Below are 11,121 nucleotides of genomic sequence, written 5' to 3' on the forward strand. Positions count from 1 at the left end.
AACCTTTCATGTCCGAGAGAAAAAAAACTAATTGGTCTATATTGTTCAAAAAGATAATTGATGTCATATTAGAGTACACGAATTCAAATTCTATTTACGCTAACAATGATCACTCTTTATTAATCAAATAGGAGAAATACCAAACCTAGATCATGTACAACTAATTTATACACGTGCATACATGCATATACATATACATATCACTGTATTCTACTTAGTCGAAAATCACCCTACATCAATCGTAGAGTTCTCAAAAAAGTTCCGAAACAATTTTTTGTCATTAAGTAGCTAATAACAAATAAAAAAATAATCACGTTTTTATTTTTTTATTGGTTTTTTTCGTACCCCCAAAGGTTTTGTGGGATATTATCAGGTAATACGAGGTTTTGAGAGGAAAGATGAAATAAAAATCAAAGAAAGTATAAAAATAAATTATTTCCGCTAGATTCATTAGCTATTATATTAAAATTTTAGAGACTAAAAGACTATATTGAAAAATTTATAATTTTAAAGGGATCGAAACGGTTTTGTTGAATTTATAGAGACTAAAACTGTGAGAGAGAAAAACACCATGGATCCATGTCTCAATTGCCCTACACCAGGGCGTGTATTCCACGTTCCTGCACATCCAAAGTTTTTCTTTCAAATAAAAATAAATAAATAAAGAAGTCAGTACAAGGTAGAGTGATTTTGAGGGTGTTTGAGTGTGGTAACTGTTGTTTTTTCAAATAGTTTTTCATGCTGAAAAGCATGTTAATAATGTTTTTTTATTTTTTAAAAATTCATTTTTGATATCAGCACATCAAAACGATCCAGAAATTACAAACTGCATTTAATTTTAGTAAAAAAAAAAAAAAATTTTGTAAAAACAGGTTGGACTGCAGTGCCAAACGGCCTCTTCATCGCCCCTCCACAAATTCAAATATCCGATTCGTTGTCGTTTGGATTGGATTTTCTCGTCTGATAAACGGGAGAGATCTTCAAAACTGGACGTAGCAAACTAGCAATCTGCATCCGCCATTACAATGGCCGAAAATACCAGCGTTCAGCCTCCTCCTCTCTTCTTTATTTATTTAGTGCAGCACGCACCTTCCTCCTTATTTATTGCCACCATGTGAATCTATTTTATACGAATTTGAAAATACTAAAAATATATTAATTTAAAATCAATAAAAAGTTATCGTGGTTACTGAAATAGCTAATACAAAGTATTTATAAAACTCATAGTCTCCACGACTTAATTAATATTCAAATCACTTTTTTGAATATCATGCTTGAAATTGCTCTTGCTTGTTCTCACATGTAAGTGTATTTTTTGTGTAAGAAGAAAAGGATTGGTACTTGCATGGGACTTACTCGTGTTTGTGAATTTGGGATGCATGATTGCTTTTCAAAGAACACTCCATAAGCCCACCATTCTGCCGTCCCTTCGCCTCCGAGGAGATGTTTTGAATTGTTTTTTTTTCTCAATATATTAAAATATTTTTTATAATTTTTTTTATTTTCAATATTAATATATCAAAATCATCAAAAATAATATTAATTTGATAGTTTTAAAAAATAAAAACACTTAAAAAATAGAAGTTGCGTCAAGCAAATTTTGTTTTATTAAATTGGTTTAAGGAGAAAAGTTTTAGGATGGGATCGGAGTTGATTAAAAAATATTAATATTCTAGGAAAAATAAAATTTTGCTTGCTGTATTGAGCAGCAATATTGTGCGTGTTTGGCAGTGTAGTTACAATTGTTTTTTAAAATATTTTTTACTCAAAAAAATATGCTAATAATATTTTTTTTATTTTTTAAAAAATTATTTTTGAAATCACATCAAAATGATTTAAAAACATAAAAAACATATTAATTCAAAGTAAAAAAAATCAAATTTTTTTAAAAATACTTTTGAAACGTAGTGCCAAACACGCCAACGAGGAATTATGATTAGGGGCTTGGATTTTCTTTGTTTTTCATTAGCTTCTCGAAATATAAATACCTTCTTCCTCTAATTGTTAGCTGAGAGGCTTTATGACAGCAGAATAGAGCAAATTAAACCCGGAAAAAATGGATTCTAGAGAAAGAAATGCAGTGATTCAAGAGAGTAAAGATTGGAAAGAGAAGGTTAGGAATTCCTTGACTGGGAGCAGTTGTAGAGAGAACCTGCTTCTTGTGTTTTCTTAGGTTGATTATCAGGGCGGAGCCAAAATTATTTCTAGAAAGATTTTTCTAGGTTCACTAGTTTTTAGCTCTAAAATTTAAATCCCACTGGATTTATTGGAGTAATATTATTTAGTTTTTATTTTATTTTCAGATGCCGAGGCCCCACCACTGGCCCATTTAATATAATAATTTGAGGGTTAATTACTTGTATACTATTAGTAATTATCATGGAGTTTTATTGTTCATAAAGTTTTTTTCTTTCAAGTTAACCTCCATTTTTTCCATTTCCCTGTTTTTAATCTAAAATTATTTTTTTTTCTATTTCATTCTTAATTTTTTAACAATTATCCATATTATTTTTAGACCGGTCAAGTTAATTAAATCACATCAAAGCAACTATTATACATTTTAATTTTAAACTTAAACTAAAAAAGAATAGGGTTAAGAGGTTTTTTTTTTTAATCAATTTCATCATGATCCTCATACTTTATTTTTATTAGTTAATTAAGTCACATTAAAATAATTTCCATACAATTTAATTCTATATTCTAGTAAGACAAAAAGTTGATTCAAGAGGTTTTTTTATGTCAAGTTTCATTATTTTCTTTTAATTTCATCTTCATGATTTTATTGTAAGTTGTTTAGGATGTCTTCGGACATATCAAGAGATGATTGGGTAACTTTGAAATAATTTTTTCACAATTTAATCTTAAAGAGTTCAATCAAAAGGTTTGAAGGTTGATTTAATGAATTAAATTTAATAAAAATGATACCAACATATAAATGTGTTACATCATATTAAAAACCAAGTCCTCGGGCGATCTATTTTAAGGACTAACTTGTATTAGATCTTGGAATATTTATTTAAATTATTAATTTAACCCCACAAAGTATCAAAGTCTTGGACGTAAAGTAGTGTGATTATTACTGGAATTATTACATGGGGGCGCATTCATAGTATCCATGTAAAGACTACACGAAGGTCATGTGCACTTGGAAAGACAGAAATCCAGGATTAGTGTTTTGAAAATACTATTGTATTCACGTTCTCAGATGGAAAATATAATGTTTATATTTTCTATTTAGAAACACAGATGCAATCGTAACCACGTCCATGTTCACAAACACTATCATAACAACGGATTAACGTTGACATAAACGAGGATAATTCGCTTTTAACAGGAGACGAGTGTCCTTAATTAGAGTAACTTCAAAGCGTGGTTCGGTGTATAACTTTTGTATTCTGAGAAAACGTCAAAAATAATTGAAAGTTTAGGGCACGTGAAAGTGAGAAAGCGAAGCTCTCTCTGGGTCCTCTGGCATGCCGTATGGGGCCAAGAATCTGCTCTTAAGTCTCCTCCTTTGTCACTTCTCTTCTCTCAAGGTCTTCCTTCACTTCCTTCACCTTACTCATTCTTATCAAAGACTCCTTATAAGCGTGTTGTTAATAAAGTGTCTCTTTTTCAAAGCACACTCATGTTCCTCTCTTTCAAAGTGTTCGTGTATTTGGAAAGCACTTTCCTTTTGAGTTCCACTCATTAGCATGTTGGGTTATGGAGGAGCTAATCCGGCTTCTCCTAGGAAAGCATGAGTGCTAACTCCATTTTTAACAAGATGGTGTCCTCAGCAGAGCATTATTTTAAATTTAAACCATCTCAAATCAAATCATGATGAAGAAAAAGAATCTTAAGAGTTTGAACACCCTGGTTAGGCTTCTACATGGTACCAGTAATAAAATTGATCTTGAACAGTATACCAAAGTACTAGTACTGCAGTAGTACCCGTGAGCCATGAGATATCATTTTCTCCACTGGTTTTCGGGGAGGGAAAAGATAAGGGATCGTTTAGTGCTGGTTCGAGTTCTTGTTCTGGTTCTCCGATCGTGGCAGGATTGATCACTTTCTATGCTTATATTTGGCAGATTTCCAGTTCGTTGTTCTGATGATCATTACATGCTTATCGATTTTATTCTGGAGATATGCTACGGCTTAGCATTCAGGTTCCTGTGTCAGTTTTTCTTAAGAGATTTAAATATTGCTGTAGTACGGAATATTCAATAACATCATTTAATTTCTAGCTTATTTTTCACCAGCTGAAGTTTCGTCATTGATCCTGTCCTGTCCCATAAGTAACCCGTCGAGCAATTAGTGTGACTTTTGGGCAATACACTCGCACCAGAGAAAAATAAAAACTGGGTATAGACAAATGAATCCATCACTGTAAATTTTTATCTTATCATCAAGCTACAGATATTATTAATGAGTGATTTTTTTTTTTTAATCATGGAGGAAAATTCAAAGACTAATTGGCCTGTGACCAACAACGAATAATACGTTCTCCATTAATCCCTCATTAATTAAGGAGAAGATCGATGTATAAACTGAGGGGCCAATAACCTTTTTTTTTTTTTTTTTTCTGAAAGGAAATCAATCCATTATCTTTGTAGAGTAGATGAATATGAAATGTGCAAGACCCTTATGATCGATACAAAAAGTGGAGATAGGTGATGAATTTTATAAAGTCAAGCGGCATATTTGTTCAACAAGGAAAGGAGTTTTTTTTTTTTTTTTTTTAATCTGGTAATTAAAGAGAGATAGAGAAAAAGAAGTTGAGCTAGCTGTACATAGGACAGTCAAAGAAGAAGGTCATCCAAAGAAGTACTCCCCTTATAAATACTCTTAAATTAATGGATTGCTAGCTGTCCAAACCAGCGGACTGACAATGGAACCAGAGAAATTTAAGCAAGAATTTTTGAAGAAATAACATGTGACAAAAAGAAGAAGAAGAAGAAGAAGAAGCTAGATTGAACTGCATTAGAAAGTGACAAGTCCAAGAGTTATGCCCATAGATGAATCATAGACTGAAAGATGATGGTGAAGATGATAGATGGATACCCTTTAGGCGTTAGCTATTATGATCTATAGCTTTCCCCAAAGTATAAAAGTATTACTGGTAATTAAGGCAAAGTTAACTGCTTGCTTGCTAGGCAAATCTTCCATTATCATTTTTTAAAATGTTATTAAAGAAATATTTTAATCTAACAACTTAAAAATTTACATAGATTCATATTATTTTGTGTTTAATTTTTATCAAATAAATAGAAGAATGTGAGATTCGAACTCGTAACCTCTTGGTCATCTAGACTTTGATATCATATTAAAAAATTATCTCAACCCAATATTTAAACTGTTAAATAAAATTTCAAGATATGATTTATATTATTTTTCTAACAACTATATAATTAACTTAGTAATAGTAAATTCTCAAATTACATGAGCATGTTACTTCCGAATCAATTTATAATCACTTTTTTATTTTCTATCAAAGTCATTACAATTACATAATTGTATATCCATACTTTTTTTATATAATTTTATAAACTTCTTTCAACTATATTTATTTTGCAATTTGATAATCTAATTATTTATAAATAAATAATATGAATATTCTATATGGTGGTCTTATTAAAACATTATACTAATTGATACAGCTGTTTTTTATTTATATTGATATTTTTAAATGGAAACAATAACAAATCAGATAGTCGATGCTTAATGGACCCTAAATTGAAAAGTTGAAAACCAAGGTTTAAAAAGAAGGCTAAAAAAGGTTTTGTGCTGAGAAATTAACTGTTTAAATTATATTCTTATCAGATCAAAACATATTTTATACTACACTTTTGATTTAATTATTATCATAATTCATCAATTGATATTGGTTGGCATGAACTAAGAAGAAAAAACAAATCATAGATATGTATATATAATATATTCTATATTTTCGACCGATGCAATTCAATTTAGAGAAATATTATAAAATCATGTTTTACATAATTTCGTCATTTTGTTAATAAAGAGTTTAATCGAAAAAAATATAAAATATAAAAGACACATTCAACTATTGTATTATCATAAAGTTTTATAATTTAAAAAACTTAATTTGACAAGGATTTATCTAGCATGGATTTTATTTTCCTAGTTTTTTTTATAGTTTTATTTTTCAATAAAAACATTCAATATTATGCCTCTTAACTTGAAGCTTATAATGCAAACTTATAATTGATTTAAATGAAAAATAATAATAAATATATTGTAATTAATCTTGTTCTAAAACTCGGTGTTTCAATTTTTTCTTGCCCTTATTTTCTTTCTCCTTGAAAGTAAAAGACTTTTACCAAAACATTTACTATGAATTGTCAAATAAGAAGCAAAGGGATGAGGTTCATTGAACTTTACTATATCAATTATGGCATTATTTGCTCACGAGTAATATAAACAACCCATGCACAAAAAAAGAAAAAGAAAAGGGCCGGGAAGAAAAGAAAAGCAAAGAATTAAAGCTGGTGGAACAAAGATAAAAATAAAGCAAGATTCTCGCAAGATTAACTTCGATTCATGCTTTTGTTTCTAGATAAATCAGTTCATGAAGCGGGGAGATTGATCAATGCATCGAAGAACAAAGAAGAAAAAGCCTTCTGATTAGGATTTTTGATAAAGAGAAAGCATGTGCTCTACTCCCCCATCAACAATCAACCGAAGGCATGAAATTAAATCCTAATTCTTTTAGTTTGCATCTGTGTTTTCAGCATCGGGAAAAAGAGCATCCCTTTCTTTCTTCAAAAGCAGAAACTCAAGTCCGACTCCTTTTAACTTGATCACCTCTTGCATCTGGTACTGGACAAAGCTTTGACATGTCAATTCGTCGAGGAGGTGTTTGTTTACAGAATTGAAGGGGAAAGTAAATCATGCAAGTGAGATTTCAAGCATCAGGACGGAACTACAGTGACCTGGGAGACGCATGGCACCCTCGAGATTTAAAAAAACCTTCCCTGGTCCTCAGATCTTAAACATCTCTACCGAAAACTAATATTTCCTTTTTCGATTTTCCAATTCTAAATATCTGATTCCACCCCTGTCAAGCGTGATGTTGTTTATTGTTTATCTTGGAACCCAACTTTTCCAAAACCGTGTTGCATCGCTGTGGCGTAAACCAAGCATCGATCTCCAAAGAATAAAAAAAGGGCCATCATATAACAGGTGCTTCGTCAACGTAATAGGAAAATTAAGGCAGCGCGTGGCTGACTGAGATCGAATGTAAATAGCATCGTTGGAGGACATGGAGAAGAAGAGAAAATAAAGGCAAACGAGGTTCACTACTGAACATATGACTGTGCTTCAGTTGACTAGGTATACCGAGTAATTAGAGCAGCAATGCTTACACAGAATCTGGACGTGAAAATGCTGCATTTACTCTATAAACTTCCTTCGGGGTCTCCAACAATGTTGCTTGTAGAGGCTAGAGCTAGCCTAGGCGAGCCAGTGAGGCAAGCCACTATCCAATCTAACTTTGGCTCGAGGCAATAGAACCATAATAATCTCAAATGGGTCCCTGCGACCTAGAAACGGTGCAAACAATCAAACGGCGAGTTAACTTTTTTTAATTTGTTATCTAGTTGGACAGGCCCTTCAATCCTTATTCCTTAAATGCATCTTGTACGTCCAAGGGCAAGTGCTGTCTTCAAATTAGCTTGCAAGGGTACAGAAACCCTTTTTCAACTTGAAATCCCCCCTTTCTTTTCTTGATTCAAATGCGAAGGTGACAAATCTGCTTTATTTATTGGATTTTGTTGGTACAGTATGAGCTTGCTCATGTGAACCACATATTCTTTAAGCTGTTTAAAAATCTTAAATTAGCTTTAGCTAGGAGAAAGGGAGGTGTTCGTGGCAAGAAATCGGATTTCTCCACACAGGAGTGTCTGCTCTGAGAGACAGTATCTTTGATCACGAGCGTGTTAAATCGATTGGCATACGTGCACATAAGTAACATCAGTGTATCTCAAAACAAATCTTCTTGCTGACTGCGATGCCTGCACTGATAATGATCTTGGAAAGACATCAATGTCATGGACTCACAAGTGGCTCCCGATATCTCTTTTATTTCCATTAAGGATTTACCCGCTTGACCAAAGTCAAATCAGACTGAGTAAAAATTTAATCTGGTTTACCCGAGATTAATCGATGAAGGATTCATCTACTGACCAGCTCATATCCGATCTGACATTTTTATTATTTTCTTTAATGTTTAATTATATTATAAAATAATCTAACTATCCATTTCTTATTTATAACTAACGTTTACTCTATGAATGAAATGAAAAGATCGTTTCTTCAATGTTTTGCATATGAATATCTTTTTTTTTTTTCAATATTACATTATAAATCCCCCAGTGCAACCATTAAACATTATTAGAGTGTATTTATTAACTCGATTTGTGGTTGATTTGTGTTAAAATAATAAGAATAAATATTTAAATAAAAATCAATGATATTCGTTAAAGACATTAAATAAATACTATGCTAATACAAAAATTTCTAAATAAAAAATACCATGATTGATTAAAAGTATTAAATGTAAGGGCACTTGTTATATAAAACAAAAAAAAAAAACAATCTAAATTTTTTAACTTCGTTTTCTAAAGAGGGATCAACATATATATTGTTACATATTTTGTATTTTATATTTGGTTGCATATGTTAATATTGTATAGTTACCCCCTTAAAATTAGGTGTTGATTTGTTCGCCTAACAATAACTCCCTAAAATTAGCACATTTAACCTGGTTTCTTTTTATACTAGTTTTCTTGGTAAGAAGGGAACTTTCATTGTACTTATGTATAACAATGCTTATACATGAATAATATATGCAATTCTTCTTAACTCAATATGGTATTAGAGCCCTTGAAAAAAAAAAAAATTATTATGTCGCCATCATCATTGTTAGTCTCTTGTGTATGATACCTCCTACCCCTTATGTCTTTGTATCCTACCAACCTTATCACGATCTTTGTCATGACCATGATTGTTATTGTACAATATGATTCCTCTACCTTATTGTTTGGACTCAAATTAAATGACTCCAATTAAATCCTTTGATTGAAGATGATGTAACTTCATATTGTTGCGTAACATAAATTCGGTTAATTAATTGACAAAACTATTGTTGTTGATGAACTTGATCATGGTTATGCAAAATAGAGTAAAGAATATGCCATTGTTAGAGATTGGTTGCTCAGGACAATAAAACTGAATCTTATAACATTCTTTATTTGTTTTTCTACTGCACATGATATTTGAGATAATGTTTCTCATATGTATTTTGATATATCTGATGAAGCCCAAATCTACAAGTTGTGTTGTTAAATAACTAATATAAAAACAATGAGGTAGATTGATTTCCATTATATTTTGCTGGCTTGAAACATCTTTAGCAAGAGCTTGATCGACATCATCCAATTAAAATGACATGATCACAAGATCTCAAGCTTCCTCAATAAGAGATTATGAAATATTGTATCTATAACTTTCTTACGAGTTGGCTAATGGAATAGAATCCTTATTTTGAGTAGTTCCTGTTTGGTTCATTGGTAGTCATCTTTCATCTGGAATAAGTGGTCCTCTCCTTGCTATTGTTCTTTTAAATATATATTCCTAGATGATGTTTCTGATAAATTTTGTTATGATTTTCTATGGATTAAACTTTTAGCATGACTTGACAAACTATTTGCTTATATTTGTTGTTAGGCTCAAGGTCACACCATGTTATTTGGTGGTTTTTCTCCACCCGACTCACTTCTGAACTCTGTTGTTGTCATGATATCCAAGGCATCTGTTTATAGATCAATAGATATAGATGGCTTGATTTGTTCATGTTGCAAAAATAATTGATATAGAAGGATACATGTTTTTAAAAAATGGCTTCTTGAAAGGTATTTGGATCATTGCAAGAAACTTAAGTGGGTTTGCATTAATGCCACACATCCACCTCTAGTTTGACATTGCATTCTCTACATAATGTGGTTGTCCTTGCAGCTACCAGCTACCAGCTCCTTCATAACGCTTTCCAGTAATGACAATAACCTAAATTCATCGCCTCTCTCTCTCTCTCTCCATGTTTTAGATTAATGGACTTTTCAGTTGATTATACTTAACCAAGTAATACTCTTCATATATCTGGCACTAATGATATTAGTTAGATATTTGATTATAGTTCCATCGATCATATAACAAATGACAAGTCGTTGTTTAATACTAAAAAACCTCATTTCCATGAGTCTATGGTTATTGCCAATGGTGAACAAGTTAATGTGATTGTGTTTGGTTTTATTGATCTTACAACTTTTATTTTTTTGCATCATATTTTATTTCTCCCTTCTTTATCAAATTATTTATTATATGTTAGTTAGCTTACCAAACAATTGAATTGTGTTGTTATAATGTTTCTAGAATTTTGCTTGTTATATGCGGGATATCCAAATAGGGGTGATCATTAAACATGATAACTAAATAAAGGAGGTCTCCACTACGTCGAGAATGGGAATCAGGCCATGTTCATCATATATCTGGTGTACAACGTGATACAATTCAAGATATTTGGTTGTGGTATTGCTAACTTGAAAATATCTATTTTGGTTATTTACATCATTTTCTTCCATCTTTGTTTTAAGATGTTCATGTAGTTGAGCTCAAATATAAAGTTTGTATCTTGAACTAATACATCGAGTGTCTTGTCCTTTAACTTTTTAATTAAAAAATAATACTTTATTTACTATTATTTCATTCTAATGTTTGGGTTCCTTCTCTTGTCAAGACTTATAATGGAATTCGATGGTTTGCTACATACATTTGTTTATGATTGTACGCATATGACTTGGTTGTATATGCTAAAAAATAAAAGTGATTGGTTGCATATTTTCATTATGTTTATATCATATGATTTCATCCACTTAGTTTAAATCCTTCATCAATTATTTTTCACTCTTATTAATGGTAAGGAATTTGACAATACTACCCTATTTACTTTTATTCCAGGATCATGAGATCTTATATTAAAACTACGTGTTCGTACAACTCTTGAACAAAAATGGTATTGCAAAACATAAATAATATGCATAGTTTAGAAACTTCCCTAGC

The sequence above is a fragment of the Populus alba genome, chromosome 9 (genome assembly GCF_005239225.2).
Source record: "Populus alba chromosome 9, ASM523922v2, whole genome shotgun sequence".
NCBI lineage: Eukaryota > Viridiplantae > Streptophyta > Magnoliopsida > Malpighiales > Salicaceae > Populus > Populus alba.